Raw genomic sequence first — 23,442 nt, 5'->3', positions numbered from 1 at the left:
TTTCATAATTTATTCTGGGAGCTGTTCTACAATAGGGCTTCCCTGGTGGCGCAGTGGTAAAAAAATCCTCCTGCCAATGCAGGAGACCCAGGTTTGATTCCTAGATCAGGAAGACGCCCTGGAGAAGGAAATGACAGCTCATTCCTGTATTCTTGCCTGGGGAATACCATGGACAAAGGAGCCTGGTGGGCTACAGTCCAGGGGGTCACAAAGAGTCGGACACGACTGAGCAACTGAACATGCACAGCAGTGAAACAATAGGGGAAACTTAATTTTAGCGTGATAAAATAGACATAAGATTATGTCTAAAATACATTTTGGGGTACTCTTTCATTTCACACCAGTAAAAAAAAAAACCTCTACCCTCTATTTTCCTTCCTACAAGCCTCTGGGAACAAAATTTCTTGTTTCTGATATCAAAGAAAAATTCTAGCTGATACTTTTTCCAGGTGTTGAAGCAGTTCTAGCAGAAAATGCCTAACCCATCACCTTTCAGGATATAGGGGTTTCCATTCAACAGCTTAGAATATTGTGAACAGAGAATATTGCCTGACATTTCCTAAACAAAGTATGTTGCCCATCATCCCTTTTCTACAAGGATCAAGCCATTAGCCACTCCAGGTACCCATAGATGGTGCACCCTGAGGGGAATTCAGGATAAAGAAAACTAGGAAGGTTTTTTGTACTTTAGATACTGGTCCTAGATACTAGATAGTTAAGATGCATACATATCTAAGGAATAATTTTAATGAACTGAGTCTTATATCCTCTCACACATAGAAAAACATTAAAAACATTGAGATGTCTATTCTTTGTGAATAGCAGTGATTTTTTGACATTTGACTGCATTTTTTCCCCCCCAGCAAAAAACTCTTATATATCCTGGCTCCTCTGTTACCTCCTCTGTCTCTCTTTGCTATGAGAGACTGTCTCCTGGGACATAGTCCTCAGTAAGATCCTCAAATAAAACTCAACTCAAAACTCTCAAGTTGTGCAGTTCTTCTGTCAAATATTGATCAGATTGTGGTGTGCTTTTAACATGATCAGATACACTGGACATCTGTCCATAGTCTTGGGGCAGAGTTCAAATGTGAGTTTGGAGATTTGAGTGGCTATTTGGTTGCAATGTATGGTCAAGTAGTTGTTTTATTTACACACAGGGCAGGGTATGTAATTATTAGCCAATATAAGCACATGTAAAGTGTCATCACATGCCTATAATTTTATGCATATTGTCTGATGACGTGTGTCTTAGAGGATGTTGATGCTCTTATCAATATGCAACCTGGAAGTGCTGTAATAATTTAACTATGCATAGTATTTGATATACATCACAAGTCAAATAATTTTAGGAACTCTCTTCAGACCATTCCTGTTTTCAATTTAAAGTCACTATGCAGAGGAGAAAATGGGAAAAAAATTGACAGAGTTCAGAGGAGCGCTAGTACAGTGACACTGAAAAACGTAATTATATGACTTTTTAAAAAAGTTATATGAAAGTTGAGAAGCATTATGTGAAGGGGAACTTTACTGAGTGATTTTTGTCAAAAATGAAGGAAAGTTTCCTAATGAATACCCTCATTAAACATTGGAGTGGGAATATATAAGTAGGCTATGAAATCTCCTACTGTAGAGGCCTTTGAAAATATTAAAAAAATCAAACAGAATGGGACTTCCCTGGTGGTACAGTGAATAGAAATCCACCTGCCCATGAAGGGGACACACATTTGATCCCTGGCCTGGGAAGAACCCACATGCCAAAGAGCAACTAAAGTCTTTGTGCCACAACTACTGAGTCTGAGCTCTGCAGTCTGAGAGCTGCAACTACTGAGCCTGAATGCTGAAACTACTGAAGCCATGATAAAAGCCACAGCAATGAGAAGTCTGTGAACCACAGCAAGGAATAGCCCCTTTTTCACTGCAACTAGAGAAAGCCTGCACACAGCAATGAAGACCCAGTGGAACCAAAAACAAATGAGTTAATTAATTTAAAAAATCAAATAGAATGATTTTAAGCCAGTATTTCCCAAGCCAAGTTATACTGCAGATGGGGAAATTTGAAATACTCTATTTCTTTCCCTAAGGATGAGGCAAGAGCTAAGTTTAGCACCTGTATTGAAATGAATAGGCAAGATCATAAGGGCTTACTGCTCTAGGGGCAGATAGTGGTTGGGAAAAACTAGTATAAATCTGTTTCTATGAGAAAGCAGAAGCAATAACAAAACTCTTCTAGCTCAGTACTCTGTTTTTAAATTGAAAAAAAAAAGGAGAGGTCTTCCCCAGTGGTCTAGTGACTAAGACTGCACTCTTCTTATGCAGGAGGTCAAGGTCTGATAGCGGTCAGGGAACTAGATCCCACATGCCACAACAAAAGATTCCGAAAGCTGCAACTGAAAGGTTCCATATGCTGCAACTAAGACCCAGTGCAGCCAAATAAACAAGTAATAATAAATAAATACTTATATAAATAAAAAATAACAGTATGAAAAGCACTATACAGCTTTCATACTGGGTTCTGGCTGACTGGTGAGGGGAGGAGCTGGCATTTGAGCTTGGGTCTTCTGACTCCAGTCTCTACTTCTGACCACCACTCCAATATATAGCCTGTCCTGCTTCCAAAAGAACTGTTCCACTTGTATTTCTTTCACTGATTTCTGTTTTGTGATAGTTTCAGTTGGAGGGAGAGGGGAAAGGGTTGTCTATCACACACTATCCAGAGTTAAAAAATCAAACCCCCCACTATGATTTTTCATATAAGAGGAGAGTGAAAAAGTTAGCTTAAAACACAACATTCAGAAAACGAAGATCACGGCATCTGGTCCCATCACTTCATGGCAAAAAGATGGGGAAACAATAGAAACAGTGACAGAATTTATTTTCTTGGGCTCCAAAATCACTGCAGATGGTGACTGCCGCCATGAAATTAAAAGGTGCTTGCTCCCTGGAAGAAAAGCTATGACCAACCTAGACAGCATATTAAAAAGCAAAGACATTACTTTGCCAACAAAGGCCCATCTAGTCAAGGCTATAGTTTTTCCAGTAGTCATGTATGGATGTGAAAGTTGGACTATAAAGAAAGCTGAGCACTGAAGAACTGATGCTTTTGAACTATGGTGTTGGAGAAGACTCTTGAGAGTCCCTTGAACAGCAAGGAGATCCAACCAGTCCATCCTAAAGGAAATCAGTCCTGAATATACATTGGAAGGACTGATGCTGAAGCTGAAACTCCAATACTTTGGTCACCTGATGTGAAGAACTGACTTATTTGAAAAGACCCTGATGCTGGGAAAGATTGAAGGTAGGAGGAGAAGGGGACGACAGAGGATGAGACAGTTGAATGGTATCACCGACTCAATGGACATGAGTTTGAGTAAGCTCTGGGAGTTGGTGAAGGACAGGGAGGCCTGGCGTGCTGCAGTCCATGGGGTCGCAAAGAGTCGGACACGGCTGAGCAACTGAACTGAACTGAACTGATGATTTTTTTCAGAGCTTGAGCTTTGGAGAGTTTAGTGACTTACCCAGAATTACAGTGGTCCCATGAGGATGAAGAACCATCTTTTCTGACTTCCAGTGGGTTCTTATAAAGGAGAGTAAGACAGTGAACAGTGCAAACAAAGCTTGTTAATGGCAGAGACACTTGCCTTATTAAAGAGTAGGGGGTGGGCAAAGCCCAAGGACCCTTAGACATATGTTATGCTTACAGGGAGCATAATGTATGATTCTAGAGCTATCTTTTTTTAATATAACTCAAAAATTTTCTTTATGGATTAATTTTGGCTGTGTTGGGTCTTCGTTGCTGCACAGGTTTTCTCTAGTTGTGGTGAGAGGGGGCTACTCTCTAGTTACCGTGCGCAGGCTTCTCACCGTGGAGGTTTCCCTCATTGTGGAGCACGGGCTCCATGGCGCAAGGGCCTCAGTAGTTGTGGCGCACAGGCTCAATAGTTGAAGCACATGGGCTTAGCTGCTCCGCGGCTTGTGGGATTGTCCCGGATCAGGGCTTGAACCCTTGTCTCCTGCACTGACAGGTGGGTTCTTTACCACTGAGCCACCAGGGAAGCCCTGAAGCTAGCGTTGGTGGCTGCATTTCACAGTTATCTGCAATTACTGCTGCATAACTAACCACCTCAAAGCTTGGTGGCTTAAAACAATATGCATTATTTTCTCTTATGGTTCAGTATACTGATGGAGCTCAGCTGGCTGGTTCCCATTTGGGGGCTCTCATGCAGCTGCAGTTGGATGGCCCCAGGGTTGGAGTCATTTGAAGGCTCAGCTGATGGACGTGCGCTCTCATATCCATGCTTCAACTGAGATAGGTGAAACGGCTGGGGACTAGCTGAATATTTGAGTCTCTCTGCATGGCCCTCCACGTGGCTAGATTGGGCTTCCTTACACATGGAAGTCCCAATATAGTTGGACTTCTAAACTTGGGGGTTGGCTTCCTCCAGAATATGTGTTCCATGATACCAAGATGGAATCTGCAAGGCTTCCTATGCGATAGCCTGGGACATCAGATATCTTCACCTCTGCTGCATTCTGTTGGTCACAGATGAGGCACAGTACCAGCTCAGGTTCAAGGCAAAAGAACTACCCAAGGTGTGAATACCAGGAGTGCAGTTCACTGTGGGCCAACTTTGGAGACCAGCTACCACAGTGCAGATAATAGATTAGGTCCTCTGAGGCTAGATACATTGTCACTGGGCATGTGGGTAAACGGGCATTTCTAACAGCTCTGTAAACTTGGGAGATATGGACATGGACAACACAAGAAAAACCCAGGCTGCTGGGACTCTTAACATTCTAGTGGAAGAGATCAAAGACTGTTTTACATAGGACGATCAAGGAAGCCTCTGTGACAGGTGACGTCTCTGCTTAGACTTGAAGGAGGGGAAGACAGAAGCTATATGATGTCTGGGGGCAAAGCTTACCAGCCAGAGGGAAGGGCGTGGGGAAAGGCCTCCAGGTGGTACTAAGCTTGGCATATTCCAGGAAGGGCAAGAAGGTCACTGTTCTACACCTCACCTGGAGCATAAAGAGGGAAGAGAAGGGTGGAGGGAGATGGTCTCACAGAGATATTATCTTCTCTGTCCCTTTGTTTATTATCTGTCCTCTTCTACCTGAATGGAATCTTCTCAAAAATAAAGGACTTGTCTGTTGTGTTAGCCACTGTATTCACAGTACCTGGTTCACGTTAGATGCTCAATAAATACGTGCCGAATGAATGAATGAATCATTGAATGATTGTTTCCAGCCAGTGGTTCTCAACCACACTCCAGCTCACCTGAGATGTTGATGTTGAATAATACCAGTCATTTTTTTTTTTTTCAATTTTTAGGGGGTAAAAAAAGAGTGCATGAAAAGAATTATAACTTAAATCCTTTCTAAATCCTCCCTCCCAATTGAGGAAGGAAAACCTTAGGCCTGTGCTGCTTCTCACTTGTCTGCTAGCTGAGTACAAGTGTTTCCAACAGGTCAGAGAGGTCACATGACTCCCAGATGGTCTAGCTCCAGAGGAAGTCCAAGAATCACTGTTTATAACCCACAGGCAGCAATTTAAAGTGATGGAATCACTCCTATTTTCTTAGCGAAACATTCATACAGCTACTTCCTTTCCTTGTTTTGGGAACTAATGATCATGCCATCAGTATGCGGACTGGCCTTTCTCTTTCCTTGCACCCTGGTTTGGCATGTTCTGTTTCCTTCCCTGTGAAATGTTTGACAAGGCAGTTTATGTAGCACAATCAGCACATCGTTTCAAAGCCACGTAACATTTAATTATTATTAAAGTAGTTTCTTCAAGTTGCATTTTTTCTTAATGTCACCAATATCATAGACTTTTAATTGCTTTTCATTCTTTTTTTTTTTTACTTACCTTCATTTTTTTGACAATTCCTGTTAGCATTTTGCTATCTTTTCTTCCAATCTGTTCTCCATGTAGCACTATTTATTTAAAAAATTTATCTAACAAATAACCTGACAAAGAAGGAACATGGGAGAGGGGAACAAAAAACCCCTCAGGCAAATAGAGTTTATCTATCTCTCAAATTTACCTTGCTTTTACTTTTTGGTTGACTCATAAACAGAACCTACATTTGAGGCCAATTGTGCCATCTATCTGTCCTTCCTTCTCCCCTTCCTTCCTTCCTCCTTTCCTTTTTCCTTCCCTCCAATCAACACTTTTTTTGATGCCTTTTATGTGCAAGGCTATATTCTGGGTGTGGTTTCCCTGATGGCTCAGCAGTATCCTCCTGCCAATGCAGGAGACACAAGAGATGTGGGTTCGATCCCTGGGTCAGGAAGTTCCCCTGGAGAAGGAAATGGCAACTCACTCTGGTATTCTTGCCTGGAGAATCCCATGGACAGAGGAGCCTGGTGGGCTACAGTCCATGGGGTTCCAAAGAGTCAGACATAACTGAGCACGCGTGCAGTCACACAGTCTGCTTGCTGTGAGTTTGCAGTGCAATGGGAAAGTTCATTATACGGATATTTACAAAACATACACACACAAAACCTTAGTCAAAAACTCACCTTCATGTATCACAACAAGACACTTGGATCAAGTAACATCATGATGTAAAGTCACGGGAGGGGCAGGAGATGGACATTTGATTCTTCAGGTTCTTGCTTTTTGGATCATACACAAGCCACCCCCTCCTCTACCCCCAGACATCTGCACAACTTGTTGAAAAGGCTCTATACTGGAAGTCAGGAGGACTGGGCTCTAGTCCAAGCACTGTGCTTGGAGCTGGAATGTGGATCTATTCATGGAACATGGCATTGAAGTAACAACTCTGGCCTCAAGGGAAGGACCCTAAACCTCACAGTTATAGCTACATCACTTTCTGCCTTATATAGATTGACTGTAAGAATGAGGAAAAAACAAAACACCTTTTACACAGAAATGTTGCGTTTACCCATTGCAAAATGCCAATTTTAAATAAATTAATTGCTTACTCTCTCATGAGGAGAGAGTAATTATGGAAACCTATTTCCTGTGGGAAGCTAGGGCCTTGACCTCCTTCCTGTAGGACTTTGTGCTTCTTTGCATTCGTTTCTACTTTTAAAAGCAAGCCAGATGAAAAGAGAATGTTTTCCTGTGTGTTAAGATCACAGACTGATGAAAATCAGAATTTAATTTTTAGTTTGAGTAGTAGTCAACAAAATGAAAAGTTCATCCTTCTTCCATATCAAAAAATGTGTTTTTTAAAAAATGACATATAGTAGAGGGAGATTTAGACATTGGAAATGTTTGGTGGTATAAAATCCCAAGTCCCCAGGTTTCAAAAATATATTGTAAAAAATTGTAGTAGACACTGCAGAGAAACAGGAGATGAGAGCTGTTGGGGACGGTTTTGGTTCCTAGCTTCTCAGTTGCCTGTCCCAGGTGGTCCTACAGTATTTGCTTTTCTGCCCTTGATATCCAAGGGTTTTCCCATGCTATCCTGTCGGTAAACATATCCCTTGTTTGAGCTAGTTGAATGAGTTTATCCCCAGTTAAAGAGCCCTGGGGCGGGGTGGAGAAGGGGATGGCTACCCACACCAGTATTCTTGCCTGGAGAATTCCAAGGACAGAGGACCCTGACTGGCTATAGTCTACGGGGTTGCAAATAGTTGGACATGTCTCAATGACTATCACTTTCACTGTCAGGAGTGGGTGGATGTAGTGTAAAACCAGATAGTAGCTAAGAGTCAGACAGATCTTAGAGTCCTAATATGCATTGTACATCCTGGACCAATGCCTTAACCTCTAAGCCTCAATTTCCTTATCTGTGGGGAAAGAATGGGAACAGAAGTTAAATTATCTTGAAGGATCATTGGTGAATTTAAAGAAAAAATATATATAAAGGAATTAGCACACATTGCCAGGTACATAGTAAGCACTCAAGTTATATAAACTACTGATGATCCTTATTACATTATTAGTGAGCAAGATAATATCTTAACAAATGAGGATATTGCCCTCCCTTAGTTCATCAGCTCTCAGTATTTAAAGACAGTGTGTGGAGTATTATATCACATGCTAGACGGATTTACAAAAGCTATAGATGTAACTTCTCTTCCTCTGAGTCCTCAACCCTCTTCAGGTTGTTTTCCTCATGTCAGAAGCTAAGGCTGCATCCTTATATCAGTGGCATCGATATGTTTAACTTGCTGGAACTCAGCTATAATCTCTAGGTCATCCTTCTCTCTCTCTCTCTCTCTCTCAGATGTCTTTGCCACTGTAAAAGCTTTAGCTTAAGTAGTAAAGGAGTCGTCGGAATTGAGAGTTAATCAGTATGAACTTTTATGGATTGGAGGCTTGTGATAGCTAAGGTGACTGTATATCCTGGTTTGCTTGGGTTAGTCTGATTTAGTTCTACTGTTCTGGAATAATGATAGTGGCCCCTTTTACACTCAAGAGGTGTGCCTATTTGGATAATTTGTTGATAGCCAACGTATAGTACTGGCCAAAGGGAAATATCATGTCAGTTCAGTAGTTAGGCTAGGCATCTGATGGACCAGATTCTTGGATCTTATTGTCTTGCCGCTCAGTAGGGTACCCTCTGTCACTCACTGTACCCCAAAATTTATTTAATAACCTGAAAGTATAGAATGCTGGGGTGAAAATCGGAGTATGCAAGAACATCAAATTACCACAGTTACTTGAAAAACAACTCAAAGTTCATGCTCCATTAGTGTCAAATTGTCCACAGAGTTGATAGCTTCATGAGCCAACCAAGAGTTTGGGTCTAAGTGTCTCATTGTTATTACTTATCTTGACTTTGCTAAACACAAGGCAGACTTTTTGCTTAGACCTAATTGAGTTGTACTTCTGTTGATACTGAGGTTGTAAACAATCCAATTTAATTCTCCAGATGCTTTCTTTTATCATGTGTCTCTAGAAGAAAGAACTGGGCCACCTGACTTTTCTTTCTACAGAAAGAATTTGAAGCCTGTTTCTTCTGTTAAGCCCTAGGCTATGGTTTTTAGTTTACCACCTAGGGAGCTAATTCCTTAGAGCCTTGGGTATCTAATGGTTACTAAACCACCAATATAAATTTTGTAAAGAAAAACTCTTAGAACAGAAACAAAATATCAGGTTTAGGATTCCTTTACTTTTTCATTTATCATTTTCTATTTTTGTTACCTGCTTTATTTAAAATGTGAATAGTAGTTACCTTGTGGGTATGGACTAAGAAGCAGGTAGAGGACTTTCAAGGGCACTAGAAATATTCTATATATAGATCTGAGTGTGGTTACGCGGGCATCAGTTCAGTTCAGTCACTCAGTCCTGTCTGACTCCTTGAGACCCCATGAACCACAGCATGCCAGACCTCCCTGCCCATCACCAACTCCCGAAGTCCACCCAAACCCATGTCCATTGTGTTGGTGATGCCATCCAACCATCTCATCCTCTGTTGTCCCCTTCTCCTCCTGCCCTCAATCTTTCCCAGCATCAGGGTCTTTTCAAATGAGTCAGCTCTCCGCATCAGGTGGCCAAAGTATTGCAGTTTCAGCTTCAACATCAGTCCTTCCAATGAACACCCAGGACTGATCTACTTTAGGATGGATTGGTTGGATTTCCTTGCAGTCCAAGGGACTCTCAAGAGTCTTCTCCAACACCACAGTTCAAAAGCATCAGTTCTTTGGTGCACGTCTTTCTTTATAGTCCAACTCTCACATGCATACATGACCACTGGAAAAACCATAGCCTTGACTGGACAGACCTTTGTCGGCAAAGTAATGTCTCTGCTTTTAAATATGCTGTCTAGGTTGGTCATAACTTTCCTTCCAAGAAGCAAGCATCTTTTAATTTCATGGCTGCAATCACCATCCACAGTGATTTTGGAGCCCAGAAAAATAAAGTCAGCCACTGTTTCCACTGTTTCCCCATCTAGTTGCCATGAAGTGATGGGACCAGATGCCATGATCTTAGTTTTCTGAATGTTGAGCTTTAAGCCAACTTTTTCACATCCTCTTTCACTTTCATCAAGAGGCTCTTTAGTTCTTCTTCACTTTCTGGACATATGCCTATGTAAAAGTTTTTGAATATACCACCAAAATTTGTGTATAATGTGTATAATGAAATGAGGAAAGTCACTCAGGTCCTGTCTGACTCTTTGTGACCGCCCCCCTGCCCAGGTAGCCCACCAGGCTCCTCTGACCATGGAATTCTCCAGGCAAGAATACTGGAGTTGGTAGCTGTTCCCTTCTCCAGGGAATCTTCCTGACCCAGGGATCGAACCTGGATCTCCTGCATTGCAGGCAGATTCTCTACTGTCTGAGTCACCAGGGAAGCACAAATGTATATAAGGTAAACCTCAATTAAAAGAAGTAAAATGAAAAGCCTCAAATCTCTTTAGTCAGAGCTAGTTAAAAAAATATATTCTGGTTAATAAAGTAACAGAAAGAAGAAACAAAATACCTACTTAAATAAAGTTCTTTATATCTATTTTCTTCTCTTGCGTATCAATATGATCTTTCTTACTCTTTGCTATGGATGTATATCTTATTATCTCCATCTTTGATAATAAAAGTTCAAATTGTGACAAAAGAGTTTTTGGATAGGACTTTTTCTTCTTACTTCCATTCACATGTTTACATCAGTATGTGACATTACAAAATTTAAAGCTCTTATCTATGAACCTTTTGCACAACCCATGCAGTATCTACTGAAAGCCTCCTGAGTCATATCAGTCACAGCTTATAAATAGTAAGTAGCTTCACCCCTTGATTTCCAGTTTATCATATGATGGTTTAATAAGTCAGTTGAGTTATAAAAACAAAAAGATCAAAAGAAGCAAACAGCATTTGAAAAAAGTGAAAGTGAAAGTCTCTCAACTGATTCTGAGTTTCTGAAATCTCATGGACTATAGCCCACCAGGATCCTCTGTCCATGGAATTCTCTAGGCAAGAATACTGGAGTGGGTAGCCATTCCCCTCCCCCCAAAAATGCACTGCAAATTAGATCTAACATATATTTGAGAAAATACTTGAGGCCCTCAAATATCCTTTTTTACTTTACTATCTGCCTCCAAATGGTGCCCTACTATCGTGTAGCCACACAGTGATCTAAGATTTAGGTCAGTTCAAGAACTGAAATTATATACAGTTAAAGAAAAAGTAAGGGGAAGGGGTTTCTCAGGTGGCGCAGTGGTAAAGAACCCACCTGCCAGTGAAGGAGACCCAAGAGATGAGGGTTTGATCCTTGGGTTGAAAAAATCTCCTGGAGGAGGGCATGGGAACCCACTCCAGTATTCTTGCCTGGAAAATTCTATCGACAGAGGAGCCTGGCGGGCTCCAGTCCATGGGGCCGCAAAGAGTTGCACATGACTGAGTGACTGAGAATATTACACACAGCTAAGGGAAAAGAGAGACAAAAATTACTTGAGTGCATTCTATGTGCCAGGCACTGTGCCTAGATAGCTAATCTTCACAACAACCCTATGAGGATTTCTTATTGCATCAATGAAAAAACACTAAGGTTCAGAAAAATAAGCAACTCTCCAAAGATCACACAGCTAATAATTAGGTTGTGTTGATTTCTGAAGCTTACTCCTTTTGTGTTATCTCCAGTAGCCATCACAAGAGGTGGATTCTGAAGTGATTAAAAGATTCAAAGGGGTTTTAGAGGTAATCTCATCAGTCCTACTTGTTTGGAGGTAAGAAACTGGGTCTAAGGAGGTTATATTTTGTCTATCTGGACAGCACACAGCTCAACTGTTATTTCTTTTTGGAAGCTCCCTCTACTTCTCTCCTCATCTGCCTACCTCATCCAGCCTCACTAACCTACCTAATCATGATTAAAATCATTTGCATATATTTTATGGTATGAAAGAATGACTTTTGGAGCCTGAGTTTAAATCCCCCATCTACCATGTATGAGCTGTGTGATCATGATTAAGTTACTTAACCTCTCTGAGCTTCAGTGTCTTCACTGTGAAAAAGAAGAAAATAATAGTACCTGTCTCATAGAGTGGCTGTGATAATTAAATGTATTAAAACATGGATAGCCTTTCCCCCAATAAACCTATGTTGGACATGTGTAGTGAGCAAGAAACTTTGTTAGAGACATTGAAATTTTGTTCGTATTCATTGCCACAGTATAAGCTCACTTCGTATGTTTCAGGGTATTTCTGGTCAGTCTCTATATACAGGACCTTTCTTCTAGACCATGCATACATTCACTAACAGTGGAAAAAAACAAGTAGATTGATGTTCGTGATATGCCTCATTGGCTTGATTTACAAGTGGAACAATTTATTGTCATGTGATTAAAATGTTCATTGCATCAGATCATACTTTCCCTTTCTCTTTCCCTTTGGAAGCCTACTAGCAGCAGACACTATAGAAATTTAAGGGCCCTGGGGACACAGAATTTGCCTCTGTCAGAAAAATAAACAAACAAAAAACCATGGATAACCCTTTAAAATGGGGTATGGTATGTAATAAGTGTCTCACGAATATCAGTGAATCATTTTTGTTTTTATGTAGCATAATATTTCTCTCTTGATTTATAGTTACATGTGTGTAGGCTCGCCTTTCTGGTGGGATTGAGATGGGTCTGGCATATCTTGGTAATTCTCCCTTCAGTGCTAAGATAGGTGTTTAACAATTCTAGACACGGGAGTTCCTCAGCAGTCTGGCGGTTAAGACTTTGCCTTCCAATACAAGGGGTGCAGCTTTGATCCCTGGTCAAGGAACTCTGGTTAAGATCCCACATGTCGGAAGTGGAGGGGTGCAACAAAAAATTAAAAAAGGAAACAAAAAACGAGTTCTAGACACAGAACAAAGACCTATTGAATTGATTTCATTTACCTAACTAACGAGTCTTCAAGTCTTCCAAATATCACCAGTTAACAACTCCATCAAGTGCAGAATCCAAACATTATCCTGCTATTCTTGACAACCCTGATTATAAGATTTCCCAGCTAGGATGTACCCCAAGAATTCCTCATTGCTTTTAGAAATCTAAAAGTACAGGGGTAGTTGCATTTGCTCATGATTCAATTCAGGAATTAGTTATTTCTCTGTTGTTCCTTTAGGGGATTAACATCAAGCATGTGTTGCCTTTCTATCCTTGGTGTTATGTGGTTGATGCAAACTGGACCAGTGTAACAAGCGAGGAATCCCAACATGTGCTGTCTACCGACAGCTTCCCATTTCCATCAGCACCGTTTCTTTAACCCCAACTTCAAGCTGCCAGGAGAAAAAGTAAGGTCTTTATCTCTTCTCGCCTCCCTTCACATTGCACTCTCTCTCAAGTATTCCCATCACAGAGAAGTCCAAGGCTTCATTTCCTGGGGTTGTGTCGAGACTGTGGAATCCTGAGATTTCCTGATTTCTGGGAGGTCGCTATTGTTTTCTGATTTCCACTCAGAAAATTTAACCTCGGCATTTCAGTAGCATGAAACTATTGTTTTCCGAAGTATGATATACGGAATGTTTCTAAAAATGTGGACTACCACAATCAAACATTAGCATTCCATCCTTTTTTGGCAAAGTTGTGGGGTTTGTTTTAATGGCAAATTCAGCACTATTGTCTTAAGATTCAAATATTGTTCAACGTCTCTGAGTTTTGGAAAAATGACCCTATTATTCCACTGTGTAAGTTGTTTCTTCCAGATAACCTCTTCCTTAATAGCAGAACCCGGAGGATGAATAACATGTATTTAGAGAGCCTCCCTGGCCTTTGTGAAGGTTTGGAGACTTTTGAGTTATTCAGTGGGAATCTTTGAATGTGTCAAACTCAGTATCAGGAAATCTGAAATTGCTTTTAAATAAGATAAAACTCATCATGCAAGTGTTTTGATGTATAAATTATGGGAGAAATGTAACTTTATGAATACTTAATTTTACATTAAGATGAGTTTACTTCAAGAAGAGGGCATAAGCAAAACATTCTCTGACATAAATCTTACTGAGATTTTCTTAGGTCAGTCTCCCAAGGCAATAGAAAAAAAAAGCTAGTGAGAACTAATCAAACTTACAAGATTTTGCACAGCAAAGGAAACCATTTAAAAAAAAAAAGGAAAACCTACAGAATGGGGAAAAATATTTGCGAGTGATGTGACTGACAGGGGCTTAATCTCTAAAATATACAAATCGTACAACTCAATAACAAAAAAACAAACAACTCAGTTGAAAAATGGACAGAAGGACTTAATAGGTATTTCTCCAAAGAAGAAATACACATGGCCAGTAAGCACTTGAAAAGATGCTCAACATTGCTGATTATTAGAGAAATGCAAATCAAAACTACACTGAGTTACTACCTCACACCAGTCAGAATAGCCATCATTAAAAAGCCTAAATAACAAATGCTGGAGAAGATGTGGAGAAAAAGAATCCCCCCACAATGTTGGTGGGAATGTAAGTTGGTATAGCCACTATGGAAAACAGTATGAGAGGTTGCTCAGAAAACTAAAAAGAGTTACCATAAGAACCAGCAATCCCACTCCTGGGCATATACATGGACAAAACTGTAATTCAAAAAGATACGTGCACCCCTCTGTTCATAGCAGCACTATTCACAATAGCCAAAACATGGAAACAACCTAAACTAAATGTCCACCAATAGGCTAATGAGTAAAGCAAATGTGGTACATATATACAATGGAATACTACTCAGCCACAAAAAGAACAAAATAATGCCATTTTCAGCAACATGGATGCAACTAGAGACTATCACACTAAGTGAAGTAAATCAGAAAGAGAAAGACAAATACTATATAATATCACTTACATGTGGAATCTAAAGTATGGCACCAATGAAACTTTCTGCAAAATAGAAACAGACTCAAAGACATAGAGATCTGACCTGTGATTGACAAGGGAGAGAGGGGAGAGTCAGAGGGATGGACTTGGAGTTTGGGGTTAGTAGATGCAAATTATTATGTTAAGAATGGATAAACAACAAGGTCCTATTGAATACTATACAGTACAGGGAACTGTATCCATCTCCTAGGATAAACCATAATGGAAAAGAATATTAAAAAAAAGAATGTATGTGTGTATAACTGAGTCACCTCACTGTATCGCAGAGATTGGCACAGCACTGTAAATCAACTTTACTTCAATCAGAAAAAGAAAAAAAAGATGAGCTTACTTTCACATTTTTTCCTCCTGTCTCTCCCCCTGGAATCTAAACTGTATGAGGGCTGGTTCATTGTCTCTTGTTGAACTCTATTTCCAGTACCTACGAATAGTGCTCAGTAAATATTTCTTGAACAATGAAAGATGACAATTAGAGAAACACTGCATATTACAGGCAACATCCAATGTAGAAATGCATTCTGTTCTAAATGACATTTTGCATATTATTATTTTTGGGATGCAGAATATATATATTTTTCATATTAAACAGTAATGTGAAAAGAACTCAGATCCATAGATTCATTCTTAAAAGTGAGCTTATCCCATATTATAAATTCTACTGCTTTTGCTATGCTAGGAGCAAACTTTTGGGGGTTTAGCTCAGGAATCATATCATCATTTTAAAATTTGTATGGTGATGAGATATTTTATCCCGCAGGGAATTCTACACTGAATTCAAGAACAGGTTTCTCTCTATGTAGTTTCCTGCCTGGGTGAATATTTGTCAAAGGAATCTAGAGAGATGGGGCTTCCCTGGTGGCTCAGAGGTAAAGAATCTGCCTGCAACATAGGAACTGCAGGAGATGCAGATTCAGTCCCTAGGCCAGGAAGATCCCTTGGAGAAGGGCTGGGCAACCCACTCCAGTATTCTTGCCTAGAAAACCCTGTGGACAGAGGAGCCTGGTGGGCTACAGTCCATAGGGTGGCAAAGCGTCAGACATGGCTGGTGACTGAGCATGCACGCAGGCATCCAGAAAGACAAGAACTGGCTATTAAGGGGTAAACACTGTCTTCTCCAGGGCTTTGGGACACACTCTACCCTAATTCCTGGCTCTATAGAGGTACTCACTTTCCATTAAATTCTGAGGACTTTCCACTCAATTATGAGGACTTCTAATTTTCTACACATGGCCTCTCCCTATTAGCCACAATCCTGAATAATTACTTCAGTCTGCTGCAGAAAATATTGAAAAACACCTCTGGAACTAATTTTGATGCTATTACCAATCTAACAAACCTATATCCAAAACTCCTGGGGACGCGTGTGTGTTGGAATTCAGATTTTTGGATTTTAGGAAGGTAATATGACGTATGTTGCATGTTACATAATATCACCGGCTTGTAATTCAACACAATAATATTTCTTTAGCTAAATGTGTGAATATCCCCATGAAGTGAGATAAATAGACATTGTTCATAGCCTTAAATCTCTTCAATTCAGTTCTGCAATGTGTGCATGTGGGCTGAGTTGTGTCCAACTCTTTGAGACCCCATGGATTGTAGCCCGCCAGACTCCTCTGTCCATGGCATTTCCCAGGCAAGAATACTGGAGTGGGTTGCTGTTTCCTTCTCCAGGGGATCTTCCTGACCCAGGCATCGAACCCGTGGCTCTTGCATCTCCTGTATTGGCAGACAGATTCTTTACTGCCAAGCCACCAGGGAAGCCTGTTCTCCTGTTTAAGTAGAAATAAAGTAGATCTAAATCCAGAAGTTCCCATAAAGCACTCCTTCTCATTCTAGAAACTGAGTAGCAAGTTCTCTCCTGCTGCTTCTGACTTTTCAGTCCCTGACATTGTTTTGTTTTTTTCTCCTCTTCTGAACTTCTGCATTCTAGCTTTGATTAATACATAGCTTGCTTTTTAGAAGTTTTGGGGATTAGTCTTAGCAATAAAAATAAAGTGGGTTTTTTTTTTAAAGAAATGAGCTGAGCTTTTGTTAGTGCCAGAATATTTTCCATGAAGGCATATTTGTGAGTTCTCTGTTGCCTGGAGCCATGCTGGGAAGTTCAGTGAGTCTAACCTCCTGGAATTTCCCTAGAGTTTCTCTCTTTTGCCTCCTGACAATCTATGCAAAGTCTAACGTGCATTTTAGCTACAACGGGTCATTTTTCCAAGTTGTCATGTGATCCAAGTCTAAGATCATAGTTGTTAAATTCAGATTAAGCTAAACTAATCATGTCCTGGAATGTGCTGATTAGGTAAATAATTAGAAATGAACTTCAATAATTAACATTAATAGGCAAGGATAGATTATAAATACTTAACCAGCTTTGTTCATTAAGGGATTTAATTCTGAGACTAATGTTTTTAATGCTAACCATTAAAAAAAAAAACCTTTTTCAATATATACCAGCCTTGTGTTTCTTTCCTAATTATGAAATGCTGTTATTCCATTTTTCCAAAGGAAAACTATTGGGTTGGCCAAAAAGTTATTCAGAAAACCTGAACAAACTTTTTGGCCAACTCAATATCTTCTAACCATGAAACTTGTTGCAAGAGCAACAGGATGATTCTAAATAGCTCACTTTAGGAAGATAGACTTGAGGTTCCTTTATTAATGCAATTTGGAGACTGACAGTTATAACTTCAATGGCTTGATCCCAATAGTATCCCAAATATTCTTTATGCTAGCCTTCAGTTGTTTCATAACTAAGGGTTATTAATCTGATCGGCTTATTCTCGGTAAGAATAAAAACCAATCTGGGGCTTTTCAAATGTAGGAAAAAAATATGGATTTTACTTCATAGTATCTTGAGGTTAGGGAAATTTTCACAGGTCCTGTCTTAGATGTATGTTTGAGTCTCCTCTGTTGGATGAGAGCAGGAACCATGGTTATTTCATTTACCTGTGTGTAGCCTATGTTGAGTCTTCAGAGTAATTATTTGATAAAAGGAATGTAGAATATTGAATGAAACTATCAAAGACTTGAAACCTCTGGCTACAGGAACTCATTACCATTCAAAGCAGCCCAGTTCATGCTTGGGCATTTCTGGTTGTTCAGAGTTCCCCTTTATAATGATTGGGTTGTCATCTCTTCCCACACATCACATTTGTTCCATTTTACCCCATCAGGTTGCGCAGACTTGCTCTACAATGTGACAAACCTTTAAATATCTGAACTCACTCTTACTGCCTGGCTTCTGGGCTTTGCTTCTACAGACTAATACCCCTAGTTCACCCACAAGTGGTGTTAGATGTTAGTGTCTCTGCATGCTTTCAGATTCCCCTCTGAGCATGGCCCAGATTATCATCTATAAGTAGGCAGGATGGTCAGATAAGGCCTGACCTGCCTGGGATGGTTACCTTCTGCATTCTAGAGTCTATTGGTGCTTTTTAATATCAAATTAACTTTCTAATTTTTTTGAGAAATCAATTTTTTCAGCTTTTCAGAGAGAACTTCTAATTTAGTCTTGACAGAGCCTAACTAAAAGAAAGGCAAATTAAATGGGAGATAATTATTGTCTTGGAGGCAGGTTTGATCTGCTAATGGTTCATCTGTTGTGTCTTGTTTCCAAGAGGACTTATCTGGATTCAAGATAATTTGAATCTTTGTGAAGATTAAATCTAGAGAGTTAGATAGAGCATTTCTCCCTGGGTGATGTCTGTCAGGAATGTTTCTTTCATGGCATCCAAGCCAATCATTAGGACTGCCAAGTCTGATTCTGGGAAACTAAGGTCTCCCCATGTGGATGCCTGACAGTTATGATAGAATTCGAAGGCAGTTGCTGAAAAAGAATTTATTATATTTTTTCCCCATAGGTCTAAAGGCACAATTTAACAAAAAGAATTTATTGATTTTTCATGAACTTTAATATCGTCTAAAGATAATTTTTAAATCAAACTATTAATTGAGGGCAGGAGAAGAAGGGGCAACAGAGGATGAGATGGTTGATGGCATCACCGACTCAATGGACATGAGTTTGAGCAAACTCTGGGACATAGTGAAGGACAAGGAAGCTTGGTACGCTGTAGTCCATGGGGTTGCAAAGCATCTGATACAAGTTGACAACTGAACAGTAACAAGGACATTAATGTAGAAGGTGCAGGTACATGTAAATATGTAGGTATTTTTACTGGAAATAATCTATGAGTGAGATAATACATTCACATTTGGGTGGAGTAATAAAATTGTAAAAGAAAACAAAATTCTTTGCAGCTATTTGAATCCTCTGAAATTACAGTTTATAATTGTTTGGGGAGGTGAGATGATGGAAAACAGGAGAAGCAAGAGGAGGAAGCTGATCGGTGAAGGTAGGGAGTGGAAAGGAGGAGAGGGGTGGAGTGTGAAATGGGACAGTGAAGGTAGAATGTCTAAGTATTTCCAAGTGGCCAGAGAGTCCTTCCCTGTTTTCTTGCATGTACTTTGAGTTCTGCATTATGATATATTTAGTAACTCAATGGTCAAAGTTAAACAATTCTTATGTAATAGAAATTCATTGCCCTGGGAAAAAAGACTTCCTTTCACTTCCCTTCACTTCCTTTTTCAGATGTATTCTAGTTGATTTATGGTGTTAGTTGGTTCCAAAAAGAGCGGGAACAGTGAACAGATTCTTCTACACTTCTATGAGATAGAAGATTACTCTTATTCAGTATTTGCAGGAAAGAAAAGGACTAAATTGGAGCCCTCCTGCATAGGGCTTATTCCTCAAGGTTACATCTTTGATCATCACGTCTGGGCTAATAACAACAGCTGGGCTGATAAGTATTTAGAGGGTGTGTTGTGAACTCTGCTCTTATTGATAACTTTTTCAGCATCTGTTCATCTGCGAGGATTCTTTCTGGAATGCCAGGGCATTCCATTTTTACCTTTTGGTAAGAATCAAGGAATGTTTGTAATTCAGACATCCTCCTTTCCATTGCAATATGCTGATGCCCAGAAAGGAACAGGGGTTTACTTTCACTTGGAAGGCTGGAGAGTGGAAGGCCGGAGAGTGGAAGGCCATCATGGTGGTAATAGAGAGGACTTTGGGCTAGAAACTCCTGGGACTACTTCAAAGTGATCAGGCCTAAGTGGTCCTAAGACTAGTGAATCAATCTTGCCAAGGTGGTGGGGTCAGTGGACTTCTGACTTGAAAACCAAACCTTGCAGTGTCCCCCTGGCCCGGAAACCCTGCTGAGTCTATTTCAAAATCTCTTAAAAAAAAAACCAAAAAACCAAAATCTCTTAATCCTCTTCCTCTTTCCCTCAAGAATCTATTTTTCATTGGATGCTGGTTTTGAGATCTTCATTTTCCACTTCTGTGTAGAGAAGAGGTAACATAGCATGTCTGAGACTTCTAAGAAAGACCTATTTGCAAGGTTGACGCTTAGTTGGCATTTGGGCATTTGCGGTGTTTCCACTGTTCTCCAACTCACTGAGCCTAGAACATGAAGATAATATAATTTATGCCTATCATCTGCTCTTTTTTGGGGGGGGGGGTGCTGCATCACACAGCTTGTGGAATCCTAGTTCCCCAACCAGGGATTGAATCAAAGCCCTCAGCTGTGAAAGTGTCGAGTCCTAACCAATGGACCACCATAGAATGCCCTGATCATCTGCCTTATTTTCTGAGAGTTTGTATTTGGAGTATGGACTAGGCAGAGGGTGCCTAAGTGACTAGCTGCCAATAAAAGCCTTCGGTCCTGAGTCTCTAATGGGCTTCTCTGGGCAGAAATATCATAAGCATGTTGCTACATTTTTGTTGGTGGGGGAGGAATGCATTCCCTGTAACCCTCCATGGGAGGGAGAGAGCATTAGGAATCCTGTACATAGACTCCTGACTCTACAAGTATCTTTCCCCCTTATGACCCAACTTACTGTGTCACTATAATAAATCCTAGCCACGTGTACAACCATATGCTGAGTTTTGTGAGTCTTTCTGGGGCTTCCCTGGTGGCTCAGATGGTAAAGAATCTCCCTGCAATATGAATCTCTGAGTGTGGGCTATTCTGGGGGACCTCTGACACAACCCCTTTCTTATAGTACTCTAGTATTCCTATCCTAATGCTACACAATTCTGGTGAAAGGGTAAAAGGGAAGCATTTTTTAAAAGTTAAGTGGCAAATAAAGAAAATATTGATCTAGAAGTTCTGGTTCAGTAAAAACATGTAATTCCTTTTAAAAGTCAGGAAGTCAATTTATCGAGCTTGCCAGGTGGTTCAGTGTTAAAGAATCCGCCTACCAATGCAGGAGATGCAGGTTTGATCCCTGAGTTGGGAAGATTCCTTGGAGTAGGAAATGGCAACCCACTCCAGTTTTCTTGCTTGGGAAATCCCGTGGGCAGAGGAGCCTGGCAGGCTACAGTCCATGGGGTCACGAAGAGTCAGATATGAGCACGCATGCGTAAGCCAATTCATCAGTCCCGGAAAACTAATTTACATACTTTATACTTACAGAATATGAAGTTTCAAAAAAATAAATGATTTCTTATCATCTTTCACTAGCATTTAAAAAAATAACAGCTTAGTTGAGATATATGTCATATGCCATAAAGTTCACTCTTTTGAAGGCTATATAATTCAGGGGTCTTAGTATCACTAAATGGAGTTGTGCAACTGTCACCACCAATTCTAGAACATTTTATCACTACAAAATGAAACCCTGTCACCATTAATAGTCAATCCCCATTGTCCCTTTTCCCTAGCCCTTTTTCTTAACCACTAATCTACTTTCTATCTCCATAGATTTGCCTCTTCTGGACATTTCATATGAATAGAATGATGAATGATGAAGTCTTTTGTCACTAGCTTCTTTCATCCATGTTGTGACATGTAACAGTACTTCATTCCTTTTTTACACCAAATAATATTCCATCCTATGGATATACCACATTTTATTGATCAATAGATAGACATTTGTGTTATTTCCACTTTTTAGCTATTATGAATATTCATGTTCAAGTTTTGGCCTAGACATGTGTTTTCAATTATCTTGGGTATATACTTGGGAGGGGAATTGCTGGGTCAAACAGCTAATTTTAGATTTTAGAGGAACTGCCAAACTTTTTTCCAAAGTGGTTGTACCATTTTACACTCCTAACAATGTATGAGGGTTCCAGTTTCTCAAACATGCTCACTTAACACTTTTTTTTACTCTTTTCTGAGTATAGTCATTCCACTAGATGGGAAGTGGTATCTCATTGTGGCTTTAATTTGTATTTTCCTAGTGAATGATAATGTTGATCATCATATTACCTCTTATTGGCCATTTATACATCTTCTTTGAAGAAAAGCTATTCAAATCTTTTACCTATTTTAAAATGAACTGTCTTTTCATTATTGAGTTGTAAGAAATTCTTTATATATTCCAGATTCTATACGTTTATCAGATACATGATTTATGAATATTTTCTTTCATTCTGTGGGTTGTTTTCATTTTTTTGATAGTCTTTGGTATTTATCGTTGATGAGGTCCAATTTATTATTTCTTTTGTAACTTAGGCTTTTGGCGTCACATTTAATTCTCCAGTTTTGGTGGGGATTTAAATCACCCCACTTACTTTACAATGTCTGCACCCACTAGCCAGTACTGTTACTCCATGATGGAAGGAGATTAAAAGTGGAAGGGGTTGGAGTATAGTGAGATAGAAAGAGCATGCATCTAAAATCTAAAGATTGAGTCCAACTCATCTGTCATGGAATATAAGTACTTAATTTTCCAAACTTCAGTTTTCTATTTGCAAAATTGGGTAGTTACTATTTCATAAGGCTATTGTGAAATTTGAATTAGCTAAACTGCAAAAAGAGTTTGCCATGGTACCTGGCACATAGGAGGTATCTAATATACACTGCTGCTGCTGCTGCTAAGTCACTTGAGTCATGTTCGACTCTGTGCGACCCCATAGATGGCAGCCCACCAGGCTCCCCCGTCCCTGGGATTCTCCAGGCAAGAACACTGGAGTGGGTTGCCATTTCCTTCTCCAATGCATAAAAGTGAAAAGTGAAAGTGAAGTCGCTCAGTCGTGTCCGACTCTTCGCGACCCCATGGACTGCAGCCCACCAGGCTTCTCCGTCCTTGGGATTTTCCAGGCAAGAGTACTGGAGTGGGGTGCCATTGCCTTCTCCCTAATATACACAAGGCTATTGTCATTTTTATTAAGAGAGGTGGAACTGAGCCTGGACCTAATCAAGAATTACTCAATAGAAGTAGAGCTATCACTCTGTTTCTAACTGTGCATTTTGGATAGGCTGCTAAAATTACATAGAACTGCAGATTTGCTTATTATTGTATAATAATAAGCACTATGGAAAAATCTGATAGGCATACAGTAGGATAATTTTATTTCTTTTGAATTCAGGGATAAACAAAGCTATTTTTCTTTGGGATCCAATGAAGAGACCTAGACCAAAAAAACTGTGGTGTCAGCATGACCATGTGTTTCTTATTATTTATCATTAATTAAGGGCCATTTATATAACTATAAAATGAACAAAACTCCCTGTCACTTAGGTAAAGGACTTTAAGAATGGTCACTCAATATTTCCATTAAATATTTACCATACTTTACAACATTACTTTAGAACTAACCCAGTCATTTAGTATTCACATAAACAGAGTGATTTAGGGCATAAAAACATACTCTGTTTTATTACGACAAACCCAGATATTGGG

At 39.9% G+C, this 23,442-nt stretch overlaps 1 protein-coding gene across 3 annotated transcripts in view; it reads right to left on the bottom strand.

Annotated features, from left to right (window-relative positions):
• Positions 1 to 23,442, bottom strand: part of GRAMD2B (GRAM domain containing 2B) — a 118,801-nt gene that overhangs the window by 78,556 nt on the left and 16,803 nt on the right. Inside the window, exon 1 of one of the 3 annotated variants that reach the window (XM_043465936.1) lies at positions 6,526 to 6,646. The exons of the other annotated variants lie outside the window; for them this stretch is intronic. The gene's annotated coding sequence lies outside the window, so the exon portion shown is untranslated. Of the gene's footprint in view, positions 1 to 6,525; positions 6,647 to 23,442 lie in introns of those variants that run through there. 3 annotated transcript variants of the gene reach the window in all.

Source organism: Cervus canadensis, chromosome 4 (assembly GCF_019320065.1).
Source record: "Cervus canadensis isolate Bull #8, Minnesota chromosome 4, ASM1932006v1, whole genome shotgun sequence".
In the NCBI taxonomy this organism is placed as follows: domain Eukaryota; kingdom Metazoa; phylum Chordata; class Mammalia; order Artiodactyla; family Cervidae; genus Cervus; species Cervus canadensis.
Note: the sequence above shows the minus strand (reverse complement) of the source record. Positions and strands in the feature narration are given on the sequence as shown.